Below are 6,060 nucleotides of genomic sequence, written 5' to 3'. Positions count from 1 at the left end.
ACTAAAGTTAGGAAAGCATGATGTGTGTTCTGCTAATCCAGATTAGTTCACTAGAATATTGAGATTTATATTTGGGAATATTAAGAGAAAATTTAGGTTTCCAGATTGGAGACTTGATTGCAGAAGAGCCTGCAGTTTATTCAGAATACAATAGGGAACATTTAGAGTTTGTGAATAAGGAGTGCTTTAAGATAATCTGGTGTTCTTGATGGATTGACGCAGGGAGGAGAGAGAGTTTGGAGATGGAGTGTTATGGATTCAACTATGTCCCCGAAAATATGCATTGAAGCTCTGGTTGTCTGTACCTTCGGATATGATCCTGTTTGGAAATAAGGTTTTCTTTTATTATGTTAATAAGATCATGCCAGAGTAGGGTGGGTCCTAAATCTAATCACGGGGAAGACAGATGCCAAGGAACATCAACGAATGCCAAGAATCACTGGCAGACACTAGAAACTAGGAGAGAGGCTCCCAGAAGAAATCAACACAACCAAGAGCCTGATTTGGACTTTTAGCCTCCAGAACTGTGAAAAAATAAATTTCTGTTTTTTAAAACCAATCAATTGTGGTATTTGTTATGGCAGCACTAGGTAACTAAGAAACAGGGAAAATGGTTAGTAGCCTATTAAAACTAATTGTTTGATTATAAGACCTTAAACTAACACAAAGCCTGGCTATGGATAGTAATGGAAAGGAAGGGGTGAATATGAAGAAGGGCTGTGTGTGTGTTGGAATGTGAAGTTCCATCTATTTCTTTGGCAAATATTTATTGAATGACTACTATGTGCTAGGTAGTGTACAGATTAAGTAGTGATCAAAATATTTCCATCTCCTTTTCTAAACTTAATTTACTTAATAAGGAACTATCTTTTGAGATGCGTAACTTTGTGTCTGAGCAGTGAGGTAGAAGACACAGTAGTAAACTATGGGCTCCTATAAGCATCTCTGGACATTTAATCCTCAGGATTACATTTAATCCTGGAAGCAAAATACCCTTGGGAGAGTTGGCTCATGTGAGATCATGCAAGATTACTCAAGCAGACTGCTCTACCTAGAAATTTTGCTTCCTTTAATGACTTGGGGCTGGTAATCGTCTATAGAAAAGTTGACAAAGGGCTCTTTTTGCTTTAAAGACAGGATTCCAAAAGTTAAGCCCTAAACATTATAAGCATTTTTGTCTAGGAAAGGGAGGATTTTCTACAGGGAGAGACTCAGTTTCTGGTAAAATGTGGGATACCTAAGGCCTGGATTGTCTCCTCTCACCTACAAACGAAGCCAAAGAAGTCACATCCAAAAAAAAAAAAAAAAAAAATTAAACCCCTTGCCATCAAGTTGATTCCAACTCATAGTGACCCTACAGGACAGAGTAGAACTGCCCTAGAAGGTTTCCAAGGACCACCTGGTGGATTTGAACTGCCAACCTTTTGGTTAGCAGCCATAGCTCTTAACCACTATGCCACCAGGGTTTCTAAGAAGTAGCACAGGTACTCCAAATTGAGGTCAGCCAAATCAAGGGCAGCTACCAGAAGTGTTTGTTTACATACTCACTGCGTAAATTATTACTCTAGTGGCACAGTGGTTAAGTGCTCAGCTACTAACTGAAATGCTGGGGGTTCAAATCCACCAGCTGCTCCTTGGGAGAAAGATGTGGCAGTTTGCTTCCATAAAGATTTACAGCTTTGGAAACTATGGGGCAGTTCTACTCTGTCCTCCAGGGTCACTATTAGTCAGAATCAACTTGATGGCAATGGGTATTACCATAGTAAATTAGGCAAATTTTAGGAGCATGTGAGGGCCACTTGGCATAATCTGCTTATAGAGGGACTCTTTCTAGACTCCTTCTGACCAGTTTTCTGCTCAAAAGAAAGCCAGGTGTTCGTGTGCTCACTGGTAGCCCACCACTTACAATCCTGAGCAATGCAGGGAGAAAGGAGGGAACCTCACTCAGACCTCTTCTAGTCAGAGTGTAAGCCTGGTCGGGACCATGTAAGTACTGCATGCATTGCACTTGTTACCTTTTCCTCGTATCTGTTGTGGTAGATTGTTTCCAGAGCTAGCCACACAATGCCTCCCATCCCATATGCCCTTATGCAGTGTGACTTTGCCATTCTTCCCATCAAGAGTTAAGGCTTATTTCCCCTCCTTTTGAATTTGAAACGGTGTTGTGACTAGCCTTGGCCAACAGACTGGCAGAAGTGATACTCCCTGAGTTGCAGAGCCCAGGCCTTAAGAGGCATTTCAGCTTCCCCTTTTGCCCTCTTGTAGCCCTAACTTTCATGGAGTCCAGTTAGATAGACCTGGAAGATAGACCACTAATAGATAGACCTGTATTAGCCCTAATTGATAGACCACTTAAGAGATGCTGGAGGTTAACAGAGCAAAAGGAGAGAGGTTCCAGCATCCTGGTTGAGGGATCAGAAGTGAGTGAGGCCATCTTTATTCTTCCAGCCCAAATCACAGCTGCCTGAGGGAGCTCAGCCCTCACATGGAATGGAGACAAGCCAACCTAGCTGAGCCCTGTCCAGACAGCTCATGGAATCATAAGCAAATACATAATTATTGTTTAAAACACTAAGTTTCAGGCTGGTATGCTACACAGCAGTGGATTACAGAAACGCCCACAGTACTGACCGAATACTGCACTTCTTCTTTGGCTGTCCTTTTTTTTCCTTCTTCTTGTCCATACTGTTTTTTACTATTTGATGGGCAGCAAAATTTCACTAGGATTAGTCAATCTACTGTTATTAAACTAAAGGTTAGAAAAGACAAATGTAAAGTCAAAGTTGGGTCTAATTCAAAGTAAGACTAGTGTGTTTTGGGGATCCTACCACCATTAAAAAAAAATTTATATTTTCTCTCCTTTTAGACTGAGTTCCCCAAGGGGCAAAAGTGTCTTATTTACCTTTATACTTAACACTTGATCTCTGAAGCAAAGTAAATCCTGAATGAATGAGTGAAGAAGCTGTCTCTTGCTTCTTATAATAGTGATGCTTTTAATTCAGGTTAAAGTGGACTGTGTTTATTTCATGTAAAGTTAAGTGTTTTGCAAGCTGCAGTTACTCACATACTCATTCCAGTAGATTAATTTACCTTCTAAAAAGATGATCTAATGAAGAGTGATTAAGAAATGGTGGGGCTAGGGTAGGTTGCAGGACAGAAAAAATTAAAAAGCTCTAAGAAGAATAAATCAAGGGCAAAGAGAGAAAAGAAATAGCAATAAAGGCTGTCAGATAAGAGAGGTCAATGAAAGACAAGAAAAAGCAGGAGGATGGAAAAAGAAGAATGAAAAGGAGGCAGCAGAGAAAATAAAGTAGAGCTATGAAAAGAGGGGAAAGGGGAGTCAGGCTTAGTGCTGACCTGCCCAAGGAAGTGTCCATCAATAGAAGCCTCACTGACAGCTCTTACCATAATGGGAGCTGGCACCTAGAGAGAGGACAAGTCTAGTTTAATTAGTGAAATGGCATTATCTATGACCAGTGGGGGATGGGGAGAGTAAAGGAATTGAAGGATTGGTGACCCACCTCCTCCAAAGGCTGAAACGAAAAACAGATTTACAAAGCTTTTAAAGAATTAAAGATACAGGAGCTATTTCTTCCCCATTTGGCCTCACAAGATTCCCATGGGTTCCTACTCACCAATTATATCTTAAAGGGGAACTATACTGCTTTGGTAAGGGCAACTAGAATTAAACATCAGTTTACCTTAAATTGAGTCAATAGGTTTACTCACCTCCTTCCCTTCTGTCTTCCACCCAGCCTCAAGTCAGGCGTCTTTAGTGATGTAGCAGGAAGCTGTGGACCATCACTGACCACTGGAAGTAGCACTATATTGGGATTCTGGACCTGGATCCTCAATCCAACTTTGCCACTAATTGGCTGAGTGACTGTGCAAATCATTTTACCAGCCCTGTCTCTTTAAAACTAAGATTCAATGATATTATAATCTTCCAAATGAAAAAATAAATTCTGGAGAATGTTCTCTTTCAGAAAGCAAGGTCTTGGAGACAAATCTGAACTTTACCATGTTGTGGAAAGATTGAAAAAAAGTGTTTCATTTCTCTCCTAAGAATTCTCCTCTATCTTGTTGGTAGAAATTGTTAGGGTTGGCTTTTTTTTTCCTTTCAGCTTACAACATCAGATTTCAAGGATCATGAAGATTAATTCACCTTGGTTTACAGATTAACTGATGTCAGATATGCTACTGGCCTGAGGTGCAAGGAAGACTGATAAAGAAACAGCTTTCAACCTCCCAACAAACATAAAAGCCTGGTGGTGGAAGGTTCTAGTTTGTACTGGCAAAGAAAAAACCTAGACAATGACTGCACACAGTGGGAAAATCCCCTACCTTTTGAGAACACAAACTCCATTTCCACAGGGAAATTAGATTCATTGGAGGTTGTTTTAGGACAAGTCTGAATAAATTAAATATGTCAACACCACACGTTCAGCTTTGGCAGACGTAGGTGGGAAGGGAATCTCAATATTAGGGAATGCCCAAATCACACTCCAGCTGGCTATTTTGTCAAGAAATAAGGAGAAACACACAGATATTTGGTCAAAACACCTTTAATGATAGATGGAAAGACACTAATATCTCCCTTGTCTGCTCTTTACATTTTACTATGTTAGGAAACTTTGGAGCCTACACCTTTGGAGAAGCCATCATTCAAGTCAGTATAGCAGAACCTTTACTTTCTCCTCCTCAGAACTCCTGTTCCAAATGATCCTATGTTAAGAGTAAATACTACATCTCATTACAAGATGGAGAAGCAGGAAGGATACCACCTGGAGTTGGTTTCCCAATGTCTGGGACTCTTAAGAACCAGACGGTGGTAAACACATAGGCCCCAGTTCATAAACAGGCAAAATGGGGAGGAGGAAAGGGGCCTTGAGAGAGGAAGATGAGGAACATACAAGGGGCCAGGGGATAAAGGAGGAAGCTATCTAAAACTAGAACACTAGCACAAGGAAATCCCCCACGATCCCTGGTGCACTGCTGCACACGATGTCATTCATGAGATCCATCCAATCAGAATTTGAAGTCCCTTCCCTTACATCACATCCCTTTCTTAATCACATCGATTTCCAACAAGCCCTATGCTTTAGCAACACTTCTCAACTCTCCATCATTACTCCCACCATCCTCACCAACAATTATTAAAAATATGAACGAACTTCACAATTCCCAAAATATCCGATGGGAAATCTCTTGGCAAGAAATCTGCTCGCTTCCTAAATTCCCACAGTAAGGGAATACGAGATGCTGGAGATACCTTGGCATATCGACCAGTCAACACCTTTACTTTAATGTGACTATCAGGGAGATAGTGTCCTATACCCTTTATTTCTCTCTACCCGTAGGGCTGAGCCACCAGTTACAGACTGCATCATCTTCATTGCTGGCACCTTCTGGAGCAGGGGGAAGAAGAAGGAATGTACAGTTTGCTACTTCTGTGATGGGGTTTTCAGGCACTGCCTTGGATGCAGGAGGCCAAAAAAGGAGGGGGGCTGTCTTCTCCTTGGCCTCTCTGGATGCCGTTGCTGGAAGCACCTTCGCAGCCACAGTTCTTGGGCCAAACAGCACTGGTGGTGCCAGGCGTGCAATAGTGGAGGAGGAGCTGGAACTCCAGGGCTTGGCGGGCACACCACTTGACAGGAAAGCCGTGTACTGGTTCCAGAAAGACAGGGAACCCACCACCACCAGCTGGGCAAGAATGTCCTGGGACACGAAGTCCTGCAGGTTGACCTGGTCATCAGAGAGGAGTGGCATTGGGCCCTCCAGGGACAGCTGCCAGCCCCTTCGGGCTGGACTACAATTACAAATGGGGGTGCTCAGGTGCACCTGGGAAAGGAAGAGGAAGGGAGGAGAATGGAGAAAAGGTCACCCCAGGGAAGTTGGAGAGAGTTGCCCTTGGGAATGTGAGAGCTATAGAGAATATTTTCCTCAGGTACAAACAATGAAGAGAGGAGAAAAGTTCCTCAGGGGGCCATCTCCCCTGTGAGTACAACATCTCTAAGCTCAGGGACTAGAGAAAAGTCACTAGGGACATACCATGTAAGA

This window comes from Trichechus manatus, unplaced genomic scaffold (assembly GCF_000243295.1).
Source record: "Trichechus manatus latirostris isolate Lorelei unplaced genomic scaffold, TriManLat1.0 scaffold00273, whole genome shotgun sequence".
Classification (NCBI taxonomy): domain Eukaryota; kingdom Metazoa; phylum Chordata; class Mammalia; order Sirenia; family Trichechidae; genus Trichechus; species Trichechus manatus.
Note: the sequence above shows the minus strand (reverse complement) of the source record.